This window comes from Pteropus medius, unplaced genomic scaffold, assembly GCF_902729225.1.
Source record: "Pteropus medius unplaced genomic scaffold, Ma_sr-lr_union100, whole genome shotgun sequence".
Classification (NCBI taxonomy): domain Eukaryota; kingdom Metazoa; phylum Chordata; class Mammalia; order Chiroptera; family Pteropodidae; genus Pteropus; species Pteropus medius.
In genome coordinates, this window is record NW_024350327.1 from 146,866 (window position 1) to 170,584 (window position 23,719).

General features: G+C 42.5%; 1 protein-coding gene across 4 annotated transcripts in view; it reads left to right on the forward strand.

Moving 5' to 3' along the window:
* The window catches only part of GRIK4 (glutamate ionotropic receptor kainate type subunit 4), a 450,925-nt gene that overhangs the window by 47,707 nt on the left and 379,499 nt on the right, over positions 1 to 23,719 (forward strand). For 2 of the 4 annotated variants that reach the window (XM_039839627.1, XM_039839629.1), the window contains exon 1: positions 1,475 to 1,773. The exons of the other annotated variants lie outside the window; for them this stretch is intronic. The gene's annotated coding sequence lies outside the window, so the exon portion shown is untranslated. Of the gene's footprint in view, positions 1 to 1,474; positions 1,774 to 23,719 lie in introns of those variants that run through there. 4 annotated transcript variants of the gene reach the window in all.

The following is a 23,719-nucleotide window of genomic DNA, read 5'->3' on the forward strand; positions in this document are numbered from 1 at the left end:
AGGAAAACAGGGTAGATGGGTAACCTTAAATTTCTAGGGTAAAACGTGAACTTTTGAAAACTGAGAACCAAAGCTAAATTCAGTTTTGAGCCAAACCAGGCCAAGAGCTGGAAGAAAGAAACAGCAGTTGTGTAGCGGCTATGAGTGGGATGGGTGGGCTTAGTTCACCTTCCATCTGGCTTCTTCCCTCAGCTTAGTGGACCCAAGCATTTCTGGAACTCTGTCCTTTGGTCTTCTTCCATTCAAGAATATTAGCTGTGGCATTACCCCTTATTCGGCTCTGAATTCCTCTCCACCCCTCCTGGAGATTCAGAAAAGCTCACCTCTTGTTCCAGCACAGAGCTCATGAATACTCTCTATCTCCTACTGTTTGTGTCAGTTCTGGCACCTACCACACCTAGGGTCGGCTATGCTTCAGGCTTTTAGTGAGCACAGCTACCATCCAGTTGGACTACAGTCTGACACCAAGGGCTTGGCACATTATCTATCACCGCCTAGGTGTCTCATGAATTTAACACATGCTCCCAGAGAGCTTTTTAAAGATTGAGGGTTGGAGGAGCGGGGTGTATCATGAGAGAGCACAGTGTACTGGGAAAGTTGCTGTGGGGGAGGTAATGGCCAGAGGAATGGAATATTGGCCTGAGAAAGGGCCCCAGGGCCTGGGCTTGTCCGTTGGCAGGGGCCGCAAGCCTGGAGCCCCCCACCCCCACCCCCCATCCCCCAACGTGTACAGTAGGCCTTGTTACTCCGGCAGCTCACCCCGCTCCGACTGCATAGGACAGCTGAATCCAGCTCTTTGTTATGGGGAAAATGCTCTCATTGAAGCACCGAAGCGGAGCTTCTGCCCTTTTATTGTAACCCGCGCCACAGGCTTCTATTTGTAAACTTATTAGTGTGCGCGCTAGGGAAGAGGGCCCGGGAATGCGAGCGGCCCCGCGGAGGACCAGAGGGGAAGACGAAAGCCGCGTGTTAATCAAGGGGGCGGGCTGAGCCGAAACGCTGGCAGGAGTTCACCCGCTCCAAGTGCCTCCGTCCCCGCTTTGTCCTTGGCCTTCCTTGCTCTGATGCCCCGACTTTGCGCGAGGAGTAGGGTCGAAGCGCAAGGCTGAGAAGAGTTTTAATACCGAGAGAAGAGACAGGTGTCTCCTGGGGGACAGCCCCTCCCCCACAAGGACAAGCCGGCTCCCCGCCCTGGGGTACCCTAGCTAACGGCCCGCGGGCTTCCTGTATCCACAGTACGTGGGCGCTCGCCAACCACTCGAAGGGAGGCAGAATGCGCCCAGAATTCTAATACGCTCGCTGGTCCGCGTCTCCTTATTTTTAAAGGGCAACAGCCGGGCCGCTTGTAGCAGGTAATTAGCTGGACAGATGGAAAGGGTGCTGAGGTTCGCAATGAAAACAGGCACCCTTGTCCCTGTCTCGCCCTCTAAAGGTTTCAGAGTAGGATGACGAACAAAGCATGGGCCTTCCGGAAGCGGGCTGCCTTGGACCCATTGCAGGACTTCGCACAAGAACAGCTCTTTGTTTACAGCTCTTGTGTCTCACCGTTTCCTTTTCTCCCACCTCCTCCCCTTTTCCGGTTATCTGCTCCACCCCCGGGCGGGGCAAAGTGGTGTCCTTTCTAACCACCCACCTCCCAGTTCCCGTTATTCTATTGGGGACCCTTTGCTGGTGAAGCAGTCACACATATCAGGACCTAGTCCGTGATATGCGGCCCAGTGATACTATGGCAGGCGTGGGAGGACAGACTGCGGAGGCTGCGTCATCCAGCAGGTGAGGGGTGCTGTGCTGCTCTCCTGCCAGCAGGCATAGGTGTCCTGGCCGCCGTCAAGCTAGGCTTTGCCTGCCAAGTCACCGCAGTCAGCTGCTGACTTCATTAGGGCTCATATCATGGAGGAGAGGGCAGTTAAGAACCATAAGAACCAGAGTTAAGTGGCTGCAAAGATATCCACAGCCTCCCTGGAAACTCTCTTCCCAATGATCAGCTGCATCCCCTCCTCTTATAATTAGCAAGAAGAAGCTGGAAACTTGTTATAATTGCAGGGAAAACGATAAAATATGGCATTATATTAGTGAGGCAAATTTTATTAAACCAAGAGTTAGGGTAACTGAAACATGACAGCCACATGTGTAGTGCCTCCTGAATCTGTAATAACCCAATCTTGTTCGGAATCATCCCTGCGTTGGCAAACAGAATATAAACCATTTAATAGATCCAGTGTTGTAAGAGGTACAACAGAGAACAATTGAGTGGGGAGGGCTAAAAAGGGGAAGTGGGTCTCCAACCCAGGCCTAAACTGACTGGCTTATGAAACATGAACAGAAATACAGGGTCTGGCTTATGGCTTTGTCTCATTAATTACTCCTGACCTCTTGGCTCTTTCCTACATCTCAGTCTTTCTATTTATAATTCAGAGGTAATATCTGGCTAGTCGAGAAAACTAGTTGGTAGGGAATAGACAAAGCCACCTTTCTTAAAGAGAATAAAAAGCAGGACAGGAAATGGAGGAGAAAATGCTGAGCCTAGTAGCCCTTCTGGGTTAGGGGGATGACTTTGGTGCTTAAGCCAGATGGGGGTGATACTGTGTTTATTATGCATTAGCTATGGTGCCACAGCTGTCATTATTTTGATGATAGAGATCTGAGTGAGGCCCAGAGAGGTTTAAGTCATACATTCAAGGTCCAAAAATGGCAGCCTGGATTCCTGCTTTGGTTCTTTAGACTCCAAATCCTATGCTTTGCTACTTACCCTAGACTTCAGATTTTTTTGACGAATGAAGAGGAAAAAAATTCTTCATTTGTAGAGGCCATTTAGTGAGGAATTATAGCTCTTGAACTGTAAATGATTTCAAGAGATCTTCTGATCCAAATAAGATATTATTAACTCTGCTTTTCAGAGGAAGTGACTGGGGCCCAGAGGTGTTAAGCAACATGTGCAGGGTCATCATCCAGCCAGGAAGTGACTGGGAAAGGAGACCAGACCTCACATTCCTTCCTACTGAGTAAGGCCTTGGAAGTCAGATAAAACTATACTGTATGAAAACGGTGTAAGATGTTTGCAAGCTAATCTGTGGACGAAAGCCAGCGTGTGGTATGGTGTGTGTGTGTGTGTGTGTGTGTGTGTGTGTGTGTGTGTGTGTGTGTGTATAAATATATATATTTGACTTTAAGTTCAGGTTTTTTTAAGACTTTATTTTTTAAGAGCAATTTTAGGTTTTCAATAAAATTTAGAGGAAGGTACAGCAATTTCCCATATACTCCCTGTTCCTACACATATATAGCTTCCCTTATTATCAACATCATTCACCAGAATGGTATATTTGCTACCAAGGGTAAACCTACATTAACACATCATAACTATCCTAAATCCACACTTTACCTAAGGGGTCACTTTTGGTGTTATACAGTCAATAGGTTCGGACAAATGTATAATGACATGTCCATTACTATAATATCATATAGAATATTCTTATTTCCGTAAAAATCCTGTGTTCTGCCTGCTCATCTGTTCCCTTTCTCCACCCCGAGAAAACACGGATTTTCTTATTGTCTCCATAGTTTTGCCATGTTAGGTTCAATTTTCAAATGGGAGATAGTACAGTTAAGTGGATTCATAACTGGTTGAGCAATTACTGGGTTAATGTCAACCAGGAGGGAGTTTTAGGGACATATCACAGGATTTTGTTCTTGTTCTTACCCAATTCAATATTTTTGGTGCATTGAATGTTGGAATTAAGACTCAGAAAGCTTTCAGCAGCCTGGGAGAGGGGCTAGAGACAAGACTCCTGTGTTAGAGTTAGCAGAGCTAAGGGTATATAATGAACTCATAGACACATGTTTGACAGCCTTGAGTGCCAGCACTATAAGAGATGCCCTGGAGAGAGTACTAGCACTTCCTGAGCAGAGGAAGAGCATGATAAGATAATTGTCTTTGTGACAGAGAGACATTCCTGTGCAGACTGGGAAGCCCACTTTCCCTTCCAAGACACCTGTGCCTGGCCCTAGGTACTGAGTAAGTGGGTATCCAATGTCAGCAGGAGTATCCTGTGTGATCAGCATGTCACATACTGTCTGGTTTTTCAAAAGTCATTTGTCCAGTCACCTGCCTCAAAGTAAGAATGAACCAAAAACATCCCATAAAGACAGTCTAGCCACATAAAATATCCAACAAAGGCTTTACAACCTCTTCAGGGCATGCAATAAAATGTTGCTCACATCCTTACAGTAAAACCGTTCCTCCTGGTACCCAGCCTAACTTCTTACTGTTGCCATTCTCTGTTCTGTCCTCAGTGGAGACACAAGCGTTTACCACCTTCTTTCCAGTCATTCTTCCTAGATATGAAGCCTGGCATTTAGGTATCACCTGTCTTTTTGCTCAAATTCTTCCTGCCAAAGACTGAGCTAGACCCTCTAAGGGGTTTCACTCTCCACTCAGGAATGATTAACGTGTCCCCTTTCCCATATGAGAGGAAATGAGCAAAACACTTCTGTTTAAAAAAAAAAAAAAGGACAAAAGTATGTAATACAACCCTAGACTCCAGTGTGGGTTTGCAAAGTGGGAAACAAACAAGAATTTTCCAGGTACTTTTATGTTCCTTTTACTGCTTCTATATTGTGCTCAAAAATATTTTCCAAGTGACTCATCTACAATCCAATAAGAACAATGGGCTGTTGCCTTTCGAATGAAAGGAGGCGAGGAGCACTAGTGAGTAATTTTATTTTATGAAGGAGAAGTGGCATAGGTGTTCGCAGCCATTTGCTTGAGGCATCAAGGACTGTGTCTGGGGCATTTGCAGCTCCAGGAGGGGCACTGCTGCCAAGTTGGATCATAGAACAGCCAGGCTACAGACCATGGTTAACGTGGTGGAGGCTTTTAACTTCAGTGCACTGGTCTGCCTCTCAAAAATCTATAGACTACTAATTTTTTTAAAAGTATTATTAATGATCCTAATTTATATTTATAAGGGACTTACTATTTTGCAGTGCTGCCTTCTGCCCATTATCTGTCTTGGTCCTGATAACCACCCTGAGATTGAAACAGATACTATCATCCCGATTTTACATAGGAGAAAACAGAGCCTCGAGAGGTTTATTACTTTGTCCAAGATGAAGAGGCTCCCATCTCTTGTCTTCTCATGTCTGTATGGGGGTGTCCTCTTGTGAATGTCAGGGTTTTTCTGTTGAATTCTCGTTTAGGTAAGAGGTCCTATTCCCTAAATGGTAGTACTGCACAGTGTTGGTCACTAGGGGAAGAGGAGGGTCATTAGCCAGCAACCAGGAGTGGCCAGGAGTACCATAGGGTGGCAGGGGAAAAACTCTGGGCCCTACTCTTGTGAATACAGACTTGGTGGAGGCTGGGCATAGGGAACAGTGTTCTCTCCATTAACCCGGGCAAGAGCTAGGAAGAGTGAACTGGCAACCCCGGAGAGGGTCTAACTGTGCCCACAAAGGTAAGTTTCCTTGTTCCTTTCCCCCTCTGTATTTCTAGGCTGTTGGAAAAGTCTTATTTAATAATTCCAGTCTCATTTGTTGTACTTCTTGGGATTGAGGCAAAGGTCCTATGTCCATAGCAAAGCATTATCTGGAAGGGGTGGCAGTTGCTCCTGAGAAGACCACCCTGTTGGTGTCAGCAATAATTAATGACAACCCCCACCCTCACCCCAGAAGAAGATGTAGCTTGGGTGACAGGGTCAGTGTAGAAAGAGGCTACTGACTTGCATCATTGCAAAGCCATCCTCCACTTCCAACTATGGAGGGTCAGGCTTTGAGGATTTTTAAAGTATATAAGAATATATTTAACACTACTGAAGTATACACTTAAAAAAAAAATGGTTAAGGTGGTATAATGTTAACCATCTCCCTCCCGTATTTCAGTCCCCTTCTAAAGCACTGCCTTTCTTGGGAAGTTTTCCAGGTAGAGTGGAAACAAGATGGTAATTCATTCTGTAAGTCATGCATAAATTAAACCCACAGATAATTCCTAAGGCTTGCTTTAGCTATAAGTTCCTATTTTTTTTCTTACCCACAAAATCTTTCTTTGAGTTACTCAAGGGAAAACACTGATTGATTTTTGTCTTTTTCCTTTTCATTTCCTCTGCTTGCTTTCTGTTTCTGATTGAGATATAAGTTAACAGTGAAATGACCCAAGTGAGGCCATTAGATATTTTTCAAGAGGATGGAAAAGCAAGAGGCTTCAGTAATCCCTAAATTAGGTAATCAGGCCTGAAGCCATTGAAGGTAACTATGTACTATTTACTCATTCATTCACTTAGTTATCTTTTGTTGAACTAGTAAACTTCTAGGCTCTGAGGTTATGAAATTATAGTATCTTTTATTTTAAAGAATTTTAGAGTGTATTTAAAGCAAATTATGGGGAATTAAAATTAATTTTTTTCTCTCATCTTCAAATTCTTCTAGCCGGGCTAATAATCAAATTTAATAGAGACAGATTAACAGGAGAAAGTGTCCAAAGTTTATTATACATATGCACATTTGGAGGTGCCATTAGAGATCCAAAGAGGCATCTGGCAGTTGAGGTTTATATGGCATTCTTGGGCTAAAGAGAAGGGGGAGTTGTGGCTTGGGACTTCAAAGGGCAGGGAGGCAATTCACCTGGAGGTAGAAAAGCAAATGTTTGGTAAAGAAATGTTTACCAGGTCATCCTTAACAATGGGACAAAGAGAGGGCCTTGCTAGGTTCAAATGGGCCTTGCTAGGTTCCCCTCTATCACACACTAATTTTTATTGAACTATAGGTATCTGTGATGATATCTCCCTTCCTGGAGTAGGTCCTTTATCTAAATTCCTTTTAGATAGTTGAGGGGAAGGTCAAAGGTTTTTCTGAGTCTTTTAAAAATCAATATCCCAAAAGGCATATTTTGGGTGGCAAGCTCTGCTTCTCTTCAAAAGTGACTTCTTGTGGATTGTAGTAACCCCAAGGCCATGAACCAGTTATTTTTTCCCACTTGATATGGGGTCCTCCATGTCCATGCTTGGGCTGAAGGACAGGTGCTATGCTCAAACGGAGAGCCCTATAAACGTTTGTTGTTAATGATAATGCTGCTTGATCAATAAAGCTAATACTATCATTGTCATCAGGGGAATAAATCTGTTCTCATGTGCGAGAATTTCCCCTTGAACCTGCTTCCAAGAGTACTCAGTCAGACTCCTTAATGGTTTCCAGGAACTGGGGCATGATGAAAAAGGCCTTGGTCATTTGCTGCTGAGAAGTTGAGTAGAAAACAGGGAGTCACTAAATTAAGCCTTGCTGCCCATCTAATCCCTATCCATGCCACCTCACAGCTACTGAGCACCCTGGGCCTTAGCTTAGCTTTCTTCAGCATTAGCTTGTGAGTTCTTTAAGGTCAACACAAATCTTGTCTCTCTGAGTGGGAGGAGGAGGTGCAGAGGAGTAAGGCAAGGCCAGACTTGGACTCAGCAAGCCCTGGTCCTGGCCACCATGGACAGTGTGTACATGAGCCTGAATCAGGAGCCACGGAGCTACAGAGGTCCAGTGCTTGGGGTTCAGGATCTTCTACCAGCCCGGCATATCTGGAGGTGACCTGCATTAACACCTAAGTCTGTGCTCTCACCCTGGCTCCTCCATACCTTAGAAGACGAGAGAGAAGGTAGCTGATGGCAAGGCTTTGGGCCTCCTGTTGACTCATCTCCACTGGCTCACAGCTTGGGAGCTGCTTCCTTGGGAGGATCCTATAGCCATGAGAACATCTGACAATTCCTCTCACCTCTGGGAGCAATACCAGTGCCTGCAGGATAGACTATGCAATATGAAATTTAATACTTTATGTCTTCTGTCCAATCTTATCATAGCTTCTTAAGAACAAGCCGTGTACTTCTTTCCTAGTCCAATCATTTCCTAGCATGTGCCAAGTGTGTGACAGGGGTTCTGTAAATTCTGGTTGAATTGAGCAGTGTTCCATGCTGTGTGATTATGCCTTAATGGGCAGGGAACAGTGCTGAGAACAGGCATCCAGGATGACCTCCATTGTTATAGGTCTTGCAAAGTTAGGAATGATGGAAGGATGATAATAATGGTAGCAAAAGCAGACACTTAAACAGAGCATGCTACACACCAGGGCTTGTTGGAACAGCTTTCATAGATTATCTTGTTTAATTCTCACAACAACCCTATGGAGCAGATATTCTTATTACTCCCATTTGTTGGCACCTGGCTTATTCCTTTGCATTCTTCAGGTCTAAGTTTGAATGTCTCTTCCCTTCGGAAGGCCATAACACCTTATCACTGTATTTTTCGCTCTTCCTGGCTTTTGGTTCACTTGTCTCTTCCCTAGGACTATAAGCTCTATTAGGGCAGGGGCTATGTCTTTCTTGCTTGTATTGAATCTCTTGTGCCTAGCATGCATGTGGTAAAGAGTTGATGCTCAACAAATGTTTTTGAATGAATGAATAAATGAAGAAAGTCTGAGAGTACCTCTTGCTCTCCACTGAAGCACTTCATCTATCAATCTGCAGCAAGGGGAGGCTTTTTCTTCTGTCTTCCCACAGTGCCCACTAAACAGAGGGTTGTCCAAGAACCATGAATTTTTGTTTAACACATACCCTGTGCCCAGGTCTATACTGAATGCCAGGGAAGGGGTACATGTCCTTAAGGAATTTCCAACATTTCCTGCAAATAAATCACTTTACTTGAATTTCTCCTTAATTTGCCCTCTACGAGTTCTGGGAAGGGGTGAATGGCACTTTGCTCAGCAGCCTTTTTGGCTTCAGAGGACCTTGTCATGCCCACCATCCCTTGGTAAACTAGCTGAGATGATTCAATTATGCACATTAATGCTGGGACCTTTGCTCCCTCCATTTTAGGATATGAACATTTTTGCAGATTCTGAAGATTACATGTTTTCTGCTCAGAGTGTGGCACCTCAGTGCTAGTATCTTTCCATTAATTGTCTCATGCCTTTCTTTCTGTCTCCCTGTTTCAGCCACTGCCTTATCTGATATAATTTTCACATTTTATTCAGTGGTTCCTCATGAAACTTATCTGCATCACTTCCCCCTGGCTTGTGGGTCTTCCCACCATCTTCCAAGACCCTTTTTCCTCCAGGGGAATTTTTTTGCCATAAATGCAAAAGTTTTTCATAGTGAGGTGTGCTGAAAATGTGAATGTGTTTGTGTGTGCCTCACACATGGACCAAAGCAAAACTATATATAAGACTCTTGTTCTTGCCTTGTTCTCCACCACTCTCCCTCTAGAAACAACAAACCACTCTGACTGCCTGCTGGGCAACCCTACAGATATTGGCAGAAGAAGATTTGGTCACTCAGCACCCTCTGCTTCAGCTGGTGCTTATGAACTGAGCAGTAGAAAGCTCTTAAGGGGTACCCTGAGGAGCGGTATAAAGGTGGTCCAGATGGCATCCTACTGCAACTAGAAGATGCAGCCCCTTTTATTTTCTAGGAGGCGATCATAGGAAAACAAAGTATGAATGGCTATAATTTACTGGGCTACTAGGTAAATTTGTATTTCATTCTGATAATTGAATGTGTTGCTTAATTGTAGCTACAAAAAGGAACAGTCCATCTTCCCCCATGAAAGGCCCATGCTGGATAATTGTTGTTTAATTAGTTGAGTCCAGTAATGGTGGGGGGTAAGTTTGGAATTACAATTAAGTTTGCTGCATTAATTAGTGGGACAATATGATTCCTCACTGTTGACATCTTAAGAATCCACAATAATAACTTTAAAAATGGGTTGTAATAATGGAAGTTAGTAATACCTTTGTCTTCTTTGCTAGGCAAGGCTGGACTTCAGTAGAACTGGGGCCCTCTTTACAGCTCCCCTCCTAGAGGAGAGGTGGGAGTGTGGAGAAGCAGATGCTATTGACTAGGTGAGAGTTTTGACTGAACAGGGGTGCTAGAGGGAAGCATAAGCTTTCTTATGAACTTTTTTTTCTTGGCTTAAGACTAATTTACTATATTTTCACATTTTAAAAAAAGTAACCATAATAACCATCAGCAAAAAATTAAATAAATAACAGCACTTGGAAATGCTTAAACATTGCACAGTTCTCGAAGGTCACAAAAGTATCTTTTATTTTTTAAAACTTCACAGTCCTGTGGGCTCAAAGGGTGGAAATCAAAGGCTACATGAGATGAGAGAGAATAAAGAAAGGAAGGAAAGGGTCCAGCAAAGAATGTGCAAGGTTTAAACCAAGGTCAATGAAGAGGAACCCTGCTTAGAGCTTGATGGTCATGGACAGCAACTCTGGCCAGGGTCAATGGTAGTACCTCTGGAGAGGCAGGCCTAAGTGGTGACAAGGTCATGCAAAGAGCTTTTGGAGCTGGATGGGTCTTCTTAAGCCTGTGTTCACAAGTCCCCTCTGTGGCCACCAGCCTGTGCTTGGCCAGGGATAAGGCCAGCTGGTGTTTGATTCCAGGTGATCTCTGAACTTCTGCTTAAGGTCTCACTAATACTGCTGAATATCCAGACTGCCTGGTGTTGGGTGAGGAGCTAGAAGGATTCTTGTCCCTCTTCTCTTAAGCTTACCCTCTCCTCTTTCTCATCGTATTTTCCCTCTCCCCAGGAGTCACCAGAAGCATCTTCCACTCTGTATATAAAAGAAATAGTGTACTTTATTTAGCTTCAGCAAGAGAAGTGAAAATGACAATATAGATAAACCATTTATCCAAGTATTTAATGTTTGAATAATACTGAAGGTCATGTGGCATCTTTCTTTCAAAAGGTGGCTCCTACCCTAGCCTCAACTGTAGCCATGAAAAAGGGGTGCAGCGTACAGCTCTGTCCTGAATTCTACATCTTGTGGAGTTGAAGCCAGGTGGTTTCTGTAGCCTAGAAACATAAACACTGGGAATGAGAGGGGCCAAGTGGGTTTTAGAGTGAGTGAGTAAGCTATGGCCTGAGAGGAGAGTGTGAAGAGATGGGGTCCTGTAGCTATTTCTTGTTTTAGATGACTCTTTTACTTCATGTTTTAAAGACAGTTGCCCAATGAAAGATGGATGGGAGCCAATTCTGGACATCATCTCTTGGATGCTCATCTTTCTCGATCTTCACCAATATCATACCCTGCTCTTCAAGGGCTAGCTGTCCAACAGTAAACAGGGGTCCTAGAGAGTTTCTTGGAAGGCAGATCATTAAGATTTAGTGGGATATTTCCCACTAAAATACAACTAATTTAGAGCTAGGGGATCACAGAATCATTCTGCCTATTGGCTAGGAAAGACCAGACATGAAATTATGCTAGCTCCTGTCTTCTTCTCTCCAGCCCTCCCCAACCACACTACTGGGCTGTAGCTGAGCTGGCCCAGAGGACCTACTGGACAGATCCTCTCCCCACTGGCAGCCAGGGATGCAGCTATGGCCCACCGGTGGGTATTTAGCAAGGCTGAATGCTCCATTAGGACTGATGGTGTCAGAGCAGGATTTAGGTGGCTATAAGCCCCTGTGCAGTGCACAGACTCCTTGGCTCTGGCACTGGGGACCAAAACCACAGCCTAGACATCCTTTTGCTATCCTTGATTCCCTGCAGTGGGTATTCTGGAGCTTTGATCTGTCAGGATCCTGTCCTTTTGGCAGAGTGAGTTGAACAGCTGAAAGAAGTGAGTTGGAAAGGGGGTGGTAGCAGTGTGCCAGTGATTGTATGCCTGTGTGTGCATGTGAATGCATGAGACAAAGAAACAGAGTCAGAGACAGACCAAGGAAAAGAGATAGGCAGACAGAGAGATGGGGACAGGGAGAAAGAAAGAAACAAAGCTAGGGGGCAGAGAAATAGAAGGGTACCAGTTGCTTTCCCCAGGACTGGGACATTTGAGACATCTGTGTTTACATCTACAAGAGTTGGGACTTGAGAGCATGGAGGGACAGAGGTAGGCATAGCCCAGGGGAGGCCAGATGTTATAGTAGCAGCAGGATCGCTTGAGGTTCTCTCGTCTGCTCTTCTACTCTTTGGCTGAGAATATACCAGATTAATGCTCCCCAAGAAGCCAGAGAAAGAATGGGGTTTAGCACTCCCACTAGGATTTGATGGAACCAGCTCTAGACATGGACTCCAAAAGACTCTTCCACTTACACAACAGGCATGACTACTCTGAGATCACTTAAAAATGAGGATGCTACCATGGTGGGTGTTAATGAGGCAACATGGCTGGAGCTTCTAGGACATCCAGGCATCCAGTAAGCTGCTGTTAATCGCCTTTCCTCCTTTCTGCAAAAGAGATTCCTAGCACAGTGCCAGACACCTGCTTGGCTCTCAGTGCAACTTGGTATAATCAGATTCTGAATCTTGAGAACTACTCAGCAGTTGCCCCTCAGCCCTGGGAGCTGAGAGTGGGCAGAGCAGAGGGCTGCACCAAGCCAACCAGCAGATCATGGCACTGTTCCGCTGTGCATTCCTTACACATATGGCTCCCAGTTTGACGCATCGCCACAGATAACTCAGAGTGGGAAGTGGAGAGAGTTGTTAATGCCAACAGCTCCACGGATGGCTAGATCTGAGCCCTGGCTCTGCCACTAACTGGCTGTTGGAAGTTTTAGGTTAAGTACTCCACCCAGAGCAGGAGTGAGGGTAGGAAATCCTGTAGGTAATGCTGTGCTTTCCCCATGTTAGGGTGACCCCCACCATGAATGCCCCCTGAGGCTCAGAGGCAGAATCCTCAAAGATAACAGTCCAAGCAACATTTATTGAGCACCCACTGTGTGCCATGACATACCCTGGCACTGAGGATTCAGAAGTGAACAAGGCCAGCATGATGATGCTCATGGAATACACACAATTATCAGGACACAATAAGTGCCATGACAAAATGAAAACCCTGGGATGGATGAGGTGTTGGGGTAGAGAATGATGAGGTTGGATGAACTGAGGAAGCACCTCTCCTAGGAGGTGACATTTCTGCTCACACCTGAAAGGTAAGAAGCATGCAGCCTCACAGAGGTCAGGACAGAGCCTTCCAGGTGAGAGGAACTATGCAGGAGAGAAATCCTCCAGGTTTGACATGGTTGGTGTCCTTTAAAGTCCAGAAAGATGGCCAGAGTGGCTGTCTCATGGTTGACAAAGGGGAGGGATGTGTGGTGAGGCCAGAGCACCGGGCTTGGCCTTGTAGGCCTGGAAGGAATTTGGAGAATATTTGAAAATGACAAGAGAAGATACTGGAGGAATTTTAAGCAGGGAAGTGATATAATCTGACTTACATTTGGAAAAAGTAATTCTGACTGCTCTTTAAAAATATAAAGGAGGAAAAGTTAAGAAGTGACAAGTAACAGTAGGCTGGATGAGAGCTGACAGACTTTGGACAGGGAGTGGCTCTGGCAACAACAGCTGCCTGTTGGGCAGATTCCAAATATGTGTGCTTTCATTTTTTTTTCTTTTTTTACTAATGTATACTTTACATACAATAAAACTTACCTCTTTTAGTGTATAGTTCTGTAAGTTTTGAGAAATGCATATGGTTGTGTGACCACTACCACAGTCAAGATGTAAAATGTTTTCATAACCCCTAAATTCCCGTGTCCTTTGTGTCAACCCCTCTCCCATATCTCACATCTGCCAACCAATCTGTTTTTGTCCATATAAAGTCATACAAATGGAACCATGTGGTATGTAGCTTAGCTTATGGAGTCTTAGCATTATGCATTTGAGAGTCATCCTTGTTGCTACAAATTATCAGTTCACTTCTTTTTACTGATGGATAGTATTCCATTCTACGGTAATATAAATTTGTATTATTTGTATACAAGTTGGAGGACATTCATGTTTTTCAGTTTTTTAAATAAAGCTGTGTGTGTCAAGTACAGGTTTTTACATGAACATAAGTTTTCATTTCACTTGGGTAAAAACCTTGGAGTGGGATTGCTGGGTCATCTGGTAAAAGTATGTTTAACTTTATAAGGAACTACCAACCTGTTTTCTAGCATGTCTGTACCATTTTGCATTCCCACTAGCAATGTATAAAAGTCCTCTAAATCCTCACCAACACTTGTCAGTGTCTTTTTTAAAATAATTAAAAATAGTTTTTCTCTATTCTAATAAATGTATAGCGGTATCTTGTAGTTTTAATTTGTTTTTCCCTAATGATTAATGATGTATTCTTTTCATCTGCTTATTTGCAATCCTATATCTTGGATAAAGTATCCATTTAAGTCTTTTGTACATTTTTGTATTGCCTGTTAGTTTTCTTGTTATTGGGTTATTATGAGAGTTTGTTATATATTCTGGATACAAATCCTTTGTTAGATATGTGATTTGCAAATATAGTCTCCTAGTCTGTGGCTTGTCTTCTTCACCCCCTCTAAATCATAAGACCAAATATATTTATAAAAATAGAACAAAGACTAAAACATATATTTCACTTATCGCAGACCATTCCTTTATTGGTATTCAGAGAATGGTTCCAGAAGACAACCTCTTTGAGAATTTTATCACAATGGTCCAGCTTTTGTGGTTTATTATGTTTTTATTTTAGTAGGAGCCGTATAAACTTTACTATGAGAGTCAATTTTAAGTGTACAGTAGAGTGCATAGCATTAAGTACATTCACATTGTTGTACAACCAATTTCTAGAACTCTTTCCATCTTTCAAAACTGAAATTCTGTACCCATTAAATAACAACTCCCCATTCTTTCCTCCTCCTAGCAACCACTATTCTACTTTCTGTCTCTATGAATTTGACTGCTCATTAAGTGGAATCAAATACTGTTTGCCCTTTTGTAACTGGCTTATTTCACTTACTATAGTATCTTCTAGGTACATTCATGTTGTAACATGATCAAAATTTGCTTTCTTTTTAAGGATGAGTAATGTTCCACTGTATGCATATGCCACCTTTTTCTTATTCATTCATCCATCAAGAGACTTTTGGGTTGCTTTCACCTCTTACCAATTATAACTAGCACTGCTATAAAATTGGATGTAAATATATCTCTTTGAGACCCTGCTTTCAATTCTTTTAGATTTTTTTCATTCTTTTGGCAGTGCCTTTAGAGAACAGAAGTTCTTAATTTGATAAAGTGTAATTTATCAATTTTTTCTTTTATGGATTGTGGTTTTGTTCTTGTATGCTTTTGCAGTGTACTCATTGACTAATCCAAGGTCACAAATAGTTTCTCCTATGTTTCCTTCTAGACATTTTATGATTTTAGATATTATAGTTTGGTCTATGATTCATTTTGAGTAATTTTTATGTATTGTGAGAGGTATGAGTTAAGGTTTATTTTTTGGCAAATGAATATCCAATAGTTTCAGTACCATTTATTGAAAATACTCCTTACTCCACTGAGTTACATTTATATTAGATATTTTTTGAGTTAGGTATACCAGGAGTGGTTTTGGGATGTGGAACATAAGGGAGAAGGAGGAATTAAGGGTCATTGGGAGTTTGGCTCAAGCAGCTGGTTAGATCAAAGTGCCATTTTCTAAGATGGGGACCCGTGGGAAGAAAAAGTTTGGGAGATGGGAGTTCAGAGTAGTGCTCTGGATAGCCCCATAATGCATATGAGCATTTGGCAAGGAGACAGCTAGACATGAGTCTGGAGTTCAGGGCAAAAGTAAGGGCTGGAGGTACACATTTTGCAAGTCATTGGCATATAGAAACAGGCAATTGAGCTGACACTTAGAGTTCCGTGTGTGATAGAACTTTGTGCAAGGGATAGCAGGGATCAGGGGCAGGAGTACAAGGCGGAGCAGCAAAGCGCCTTATAAGAGGTCATGTGAATAGGTCTTAAATGGTGAGTAGAAGTTTGTCAAGAGAGAATGTGAGGAATGACGCTTTAGAGGAAGGATCAGAATGTGCAAAGGCTTAGGAGCATGATGTACAGGGTATTCAGGGAACTGCAAAGGGTTTGGAACAGCCAGAGAAAGGAGGATGGGAGGTGAGGATGGGAAGTGAGTCTGGAAGAACACAAAGTCAGTTCAGGAAGGGCCTTTCTTTAAAGAGGAGTTTGGACTTTCTCATGTAGAATCAATGAAAAATGCTCTGTAAGCCAATGACTATTCCTTCTTCCCTCAGATGTTCGTTTTCTGTAAATAACCAGGGTCACAATGAGAATTAGAGGCCATGAGACAGAAAACAAGAAGGTCAGTGAGGGGGTGCTTATTTATTGTGAGATGCTGAGTGTCTCTGCATGGCCCTGATTGGAGGGATGGAAAGTTAAAGGTGATAACAAATCATTTAGGTTGAACACGATTCTCTTTTATTCCCTGCTTCCTCTGTCCCACTAGTAAGGATGCCCTTCCCAAGGCCTTAGTGACTCCCTGATTAGATCACACCCCACAATTTAGGTGAATTTCTCTACACTTTGTCTTTCCCAAACCTGATGTGCAGTTGAGATCAAGATACCTGCTACTTCTTTTTCTGTCTCAGGAGCAGCTGGGGCCCAAGAATGGCAGTGAGGGTAGTCCCCACATAAGCCTTACTGGTGTTAGGTCTGATCTGTTGGCCAAATCAGGCTCCGTTTATCCTAACAGGAATATAGATGTGATGCTTCTTTTTCACTCTGTCTGAAATTGCTTTATAATAACACTAAGAATTAGAGAGACATTTTTATTGATTAAACAATCGAGGCAATTTGTTTTTACAAAACTGAAAATGGAGAGGTGTCTCTTTTTCTGTATATATTGTGTATGCTTATTTATTAGAGGCAACAGTTTCTGCTTGTAATCAAACTGGTGTTTATGATGGGCTGCTTTATAATGCCAGGCTGAGATGATATAATAGGAACTAGAGTGAAAAAAACATTTGGCAAGGAGAAAGCTAGGCATGAGTCTGGAGTTCAGGGCAAAAGTAAGGGCTGGAGATAGACATTTTGCAAGTCATTGGCACTTGAGACAGGCAGTTGAGCTGACACTTAGAGTGCCACATGTGCTAGGATGTTGTATAGGGGATAGCAGAGTAGCAACACTGACAATTGGGGGTGTGAGGCCTCTGGGGAAGGCAATGCAGGCTGCGTGTGAGTGGTTGGAGGGAATCGTGGAGCCATTTTCATATAGAAAAAGGATTCTTATAATGTACATGAAGAAAAGAACATGGGTTTTAGATCATCACAAAGTTTAGCTCTGCCATGCATTGCCTTTGTCACCTAGAAGTTATTTAAGGTCCCTGACATCTGAAATAGGAATATTGATGTCATATGTGAATTGCCTAGCACAGTATCAGAATATTATTATCTTGATCTCTGCAAATTGCGGTTCTAGGTAGGAGTGGGTGTTGTTAAGGTGCTTTGGACAGTAACTTGTACACTAAGCAAGTCAAGAGCTCTTCAGGTCTGATTTTCAAGCCCAGCCCATTTATCCTAGAACCATGGCAACACTAGCCTGGCCATGGCTCACATGGGCAGGTATGCCTGTGTCATGGCAGCTTGGGCCTGCTAGATAACCTAGCCAGGTACTGGTCAGATCTGGTGCTGAGTAAGTCTGCAGGGGAAGGAAGCAAGCAAGCACCAGGAGCCTGGTGAGCTGCCTTTCAATTGAATGGAAGGAGTGAGGCCTTTTTTGGACAAGGATGCCTCTGCTGGAGCAACTAGCTGCTTTATTAAGAGAGATCTTTATAATTTCAAACTACTACAGAATAATTCTTTCAGCCCTGCAGAGCTCAGTATGAAAACCACCGCCAGTCGTTTGGCTGCTGAGATTTGCCAAACTGTATTCATGAATTCAATTTTTTGCCCTGGATAGTGAGCTGAGGCACACAAACTATGGGCTTGCAGACTCAGGATGGCAAGCATCTGGAGGTAAACAAGATAGAGATGTCCAGAGCTTCTGTCTCTGATGGTATATGGCTAGACTTGGCCTGCTCTTGGCCTGCTCTTGGGGACATCCAGAATTCAGAGGGAGGTGAAATAGCCTAGGTGGGGCTCTCAGCATGCTCTGGTCCTTAGGTTTCTCAGTGCCCAGATTTTTGGGTCTGTTGGGACAGAAGCTTTTGGAGTATGGTGTTCTTGGTGTTGGTATGTTAGGGTAGGAGATCACTCTGCCAGTGAACTCTCCTTTTTACTGCCTGGTAACCAGTCAACAAGCACATATCTAGTACCTATTGTGTGCAAGCAGAGAGAGGGATATGGAATTGGGTCCTCTAGGGTCTCATTGGGATGAGGAGGCAGCAGGCATAATACAATGGCACATTCTTGAGTAGGTTTTCAAAGGGCAAGGAGTTACTATGACTAAAACTGTCAGGAAAGCTTTACAGCAAGAGTGAGTTTTGCAGGAGGATACAGTCAGGTGTGGTGGGCAGGGAGGCATTACAGCAGGTCAGGGTGTAAGCCAAGGGCAAAGTGTTTGGAATAATGAATGGAAGAATTTGGCATCAGGAAATAGTATCAGACAGGGTTCTCAACATTTTGGGTCGGATAATTCTTTGCTGTGGGCGCTGTCCTGGCATTGTATTGTAGGATATTTAGCAGCTTCCCTGGTCTCTACCCAATAGATGCCAATAGTAGTTGCTTTCAGCCTCCATATTGTGACAACCAGATATGTCTCTAGACTTGTCAAACACTTCTCAGGTGGCAAAGTCACCGCCAGATGAGAACCACTGGTATAGGTGATAGGGATAAGAATAAAAAAGTTGGCTGGGCCAAGTTTGGAAGGGCCTTGGGTTTCAGGTTAAGACAATTGGTACTATAACTCAACAACAACAAAAAATCAAATAACCTGATTTAAAAAATGGGCAAAAAACATAGACATTTCTCTAAAGACATTCAAAGGGCCAATAAGCATATGCAAAGATCACTAATAATCAGAGAAATGCACATCAAAACCACAATGTGATGTCAACCCCCACCCACCAAGATGGCTCCTATCAAAACAAAAACAAAAATAAAAACAAAAACCAGTAATAACAAGTGTTGGTAGGGATATGAACTTGGCATCTTTGTCCACCATGGGTGGGATTGTAAATGATGCAACCTATATAGAAACCTCTATGGTGGTTCGTCAAAAAATTGAAAATAGAACTACCGTATAATCCAGAAATCTCACCTCTGGGTATACATACAAAAAGAATTAAAAGTAGGGTCTGGAGAAATATTTGCACACCCATGTTCGTAACAGCACTATTCACAGTAGCAAAAGGTGGAAGCAACCCATATGACCACTGATGAGTGAATGGATAAGCAAATGTAGTATATACATACAATGGAATATTATTCAGCCTTAAAAAGGAAGAAAAATATGACTAATGCTACAACATAGATGAACCTTGAGAACATTATGTTAAATTAAATAAGCCAGGCATCAAAGGATAAATACTGTATGATTCTATTTATTTGAGGTATATAGTCAAGTTATATAGAAATAGAATGGTGTTTACCAGGGACTGGGAGAGAGGGCCAAAGGGAGTTGCTATTTAATGAGTATAGAGTTTCAGTTCTTCAAGAGGAAAAAGTTCTGCAGATTTGTTTCACAACAATGTAAATATATTTAGTACTATTGAACTATGCACTTAAAATGGTTAAGATGGTAAGTTTTATAATATATGTTTTTTACCACAATTATAAAAAAGAAAAGACTTTATTCTAGAAATAATGGGGAGCCTTTTATGAGCAGGTGATTCATAAAGGCTGTGGCATCAGCAAAGTCTCATAAGGAGCTTTTTTTTTTTTTTTTTTTAAATTGGAGTAAACTCTACAGAACATAAAATTTACCATTTTTAATTTGCAGCATTTTAAGTGTACCATTCAGTGACATTAAATACATTCACATTGCTGTGCAACTATCACCATCATCCATCTCCAGAAGTTTTTCAGCCTCCTAAACTGAAACTCTGTACCCTTTAAATACTAACTCTCCATTCCCTCCTCCTCCCAACCCTTGGTAGCCACCATTCTACTTTCTGTCTCTATGAATTTGACTAGTTTAGCTTCCTCACATAAGTGGAATCATACAATATTTGTCCTCTTGTGTTTGGCTTGTTTCATTTAGCATAATGTCTTCAAATTCCTTCCTTTTATGGCTGAATAATATTCCACTGTATGTGTGTTTATATGTATATACACACCACATTTTGTTTATCTATTCATCCATTGAAGGACATTTGGTCACCAAGAGCTTTTGCTCAGAATGGAACTACCTTCTTGCCAAGGATCACAAAAGTTAGGTGCAGTATGGGGCCCAGCTGCCTAGTAATATAAAGGCAACAAGCAGGCCTAGCTGAAGGCAATAGTTGTAAAAACAGCTTGTACTGAGCCCAAGAATGACCCCTACCTAGTTACCCTACCTCAGTGGCTCTCAAACTTTACTAGGTATCTGTATCACCTAGAGCTTGCGAAAACACAGATTGCTGGGTCTCATTTCCAGAGTTCCGGTTGGACTCGGTTGAGGCCCAAGAATTTGCTTTTTAACAAGTTTCCAGGTAATACTGATTCTGCTATTCAGAGACTCTTGGCGACCCATGACTCTTCCTAGTTTTAACTCATTGCCTAGGCCAAAGAAAACAGTTTGCAGGCTGTAAGTGTGCAGTGCCTGGCCTCTTCCTAGCAGAGATAAAAATCCTACCTTGGCCACCACCTAAATTAAAGAGTTTTCTAGGGAGGGGTTGGCAGATTAGAGATGCCTGTTTTTGGCCCAAGATAGTCTCAGGAACTTTTATTAACTCTGTTTTTTGAACCTCCTCAGTGCTGGCTAGCTGTGTCTCATTCTCCTAGTCCAGCCTCTTGAATTAGATGCGGCCTTGGAAAATGACAGGACTCAGAATGTTTGAAAAATACAAAGGCATTGAGCCTATGAAGTTAATTTTGCTTTGAGAGCATTCCCCATTTGCACTGCCTGCTCCAGGAGGAACTCAGAACAAAACATGAATCGCCTTGGATCTCTCACTACCCCATGCCTGTCCTGTCTCTCTGTCTACAATAACGACCATCCTCAGCAGGGAAGAGCACATTTGTCTTTTTTAATATATATTTAAAAGGTATTGATGACCAAAAAGGCCAGAGAGAGCAGAGGAGCATGCACATAGCCCTCCGTGGGTGGCTGGCATTTTCACATATAAAGGCTTCTGTCCTTCACTCCTGGAAGGGCAGAGCAGGAAGGAGCCTCAAAGGTCGTTCTATCCAAACCCCTGAAGCCAGAGAGAGAGGTAAGGATCACAGGGTTACGAGGTCAAGGAGGAGAAGAGTCAGCTCTGGGACTCTCGTCTTTCTAATTGGTATATCCTGCAGATTCAAAGGACATACCTATCACAAAGGTCAAGATCTGGGTCCAGGGGGTCTCAATGCGTTTTTCATCAATGAAAGATTAATCCCCATAGGCTTTTTCTTCTTTTTCTTTATTGTTTCAGCCTCACCCCAATGCCTCTCACTTACCCTTGCCTCTGCTTCCTATCAGCTGGCCTCAGGAGGCCCCTACCTGCACCCCTATTTCTGAGTTAATCTTGCCTGGGCAGAACATTTCCTCATAGCCTCTAGTTTTCTTTCCTAGAGAAATAGAATGAAATTGTGCTGGCTTACCCACAATGAGCACTCAGCTGTGTATATCATCCCGGTGGCCTGGGTTTAGGCCCCAGACAAATCTTTAGTGATGACTTTCTTCACCTGATGTCCTGCTTCTTCCTGCTAGCCTGTCATCTCCTTCATTGCTGTATTTCTAGGCTAGACATAGTGCCTGAAATGTAATTGGCACTCAGTAATTGTGGAGTGAATAGTGGATATGTAAATATGCTTCACTCATTCCCTTCATTTGGACTCGGGCTCTTCTTGCATGACTCAGTGGCCCATGTCAGCGGGGTCTTAGGCCCCTATGGTCTGATATCCCTTCAAAGGCAATCTCTGCCGCAGGGTCTCTTCCTCTAGGCACCATCTAACCTTTAATTTGCAGAGTACTTACTGATGCCTGCTTGTGCTAAGTGATGTACACATATTGTTGATTCCCCCTGAGATGGGTATTACTATCTCTGTTTTAAAGTCAGGTTAAATGAAGATGTGGAGAGTTTAGGGACTTGACTTAACTAATCCTCAGCTCCCTCCCTTCCCTCAGTTTCCATACATTGACCCTGCCCTGAAGCCTGAGACACTCACATTATGATGGTCATTTCCAGGAGGCAGTGTGTTCATTGGTTAAATCACAGGAGATCTGGTTTATTTTTTTTTAATAATAATTTTTTTATTTTTCAGTTCTAGTTGACATACAATACTATATTAGTTTCAGGTGTACAAAATAGTGATTAGACATATATATAACTCACAAGTGATCACCCCAATAAATTTAGTGCCCCTCTAACACCATACATAGTTATTACAATATTTTTGGCTACATTCCTTATGTTGTATTTTCAATTTGTACTTATTAATCCCTTTCCTGTTTTTCACCAACCCCCTCACTCCCCCTCTGATCTAGTAGCACTCAAAATGTTCTTTATATCTATGAGTTTCTTTCTGTTTGTTTGTTTGTTTTGATGTTTAGATTCCACATATACATGCAGTCATATGGCATTTATTTTCCTCTATCTGACTGACTCTGCTCAGCACACTAACCTCTAGGTCCATTGAGGCGATATCTTTTTCCATCCCCTTACTTTTAGTCTGTGAGTGTCTTTTAATCTGAAGTGAGTCTCTTGTAGACAGCATATGTAAGGGTCTTGTTTCTTTATTCATTCAGCCCCCCCTAGCCTTTGGTAGAGCACTTAATTCTTTTTCATTTAAAGTACTTGTTGATAGATATGTACTTATTGCCATTCTTTATTCATATTTTTGCTACACATTTTTTCTTTTTAAAGAAGTCCCTCCAACATTTCCCATAATGCTGGCTTGGTGATGAACTTTTTTAGCTTTTTCTTGTCTGTGAAGCTCCTTATCTATCCTTTGACTCTAAATTATAGCTTTGCTGGACAAAGTAATCTTGATTGTAGATCTTGAGTTTTCACCACTTTGCATATTTTGTGTTAAGCCCTTCTGTCCTGTAAAGTTTATTTTGGGAAATTAGTTGCCAGTCTTATGGGAGCTCTCTTGTAGGTAACTAACTGCTTTTCTCTTACTACTTTTAAGATTCTCTCTTTGTATTTAACGCTTGACATTTTAACTATGATGTGTTTTGGTGAGGGCCTCTTTGTGTTCATCTTTTTTGGGACTCTTTGAGCTTCCCAGGGTTGTGTGTCTGTTTCCTTCCCCAGGTTAGGGGACTTTTCCATCATTATTTCTTTAAATAGGATTTCAATTTCTTATTCCTCTTCTTCTTCTGGTACCCATATGATGTGAATATTGTTACATTTAATATTATCCCATAGGCTCCTTATATTATCTTCATTATTTTGGATTCTTCTTGTTGCCATTCTGATTTGGTGTCCTCCACTACCCCATCTTCTATATCAGTGATTCATTTCTCTGCTTCCTCCATTCTGTTGATTCCCTCTAATATACTTTTCATCTCAGATATTGTATTCTTCATTTCTGACTGGTTCCCCTTTATAATTTCCATCTCCGTTTTTATGTTTTTATCTCTTTGTTAAAGTTATCACTAAGATCATCTACTCTTCCTAAGTTCTTTGTGCATCCTATAACCAGTGTTTTAAACTCTGCATCTGGCAGATTGTTTGTCTCTAATATGATGAATTATTTTTCTTGAGATTTGTTCTGTTCTGTCAAGTGGGGCATGCTTTTTTGTCCCCCCATTTTGGCTGTCTTCCTATATTTGTTTCTATTTATTAGGTAGGGGTCCTAAGTCTCCCAGTCTTAGCAGAGTGACTTTTATGTAGTAGGTATGCTGTGGGACCCCTTGGCACAGACCTGAGAGGGGTCCAGCTGCAG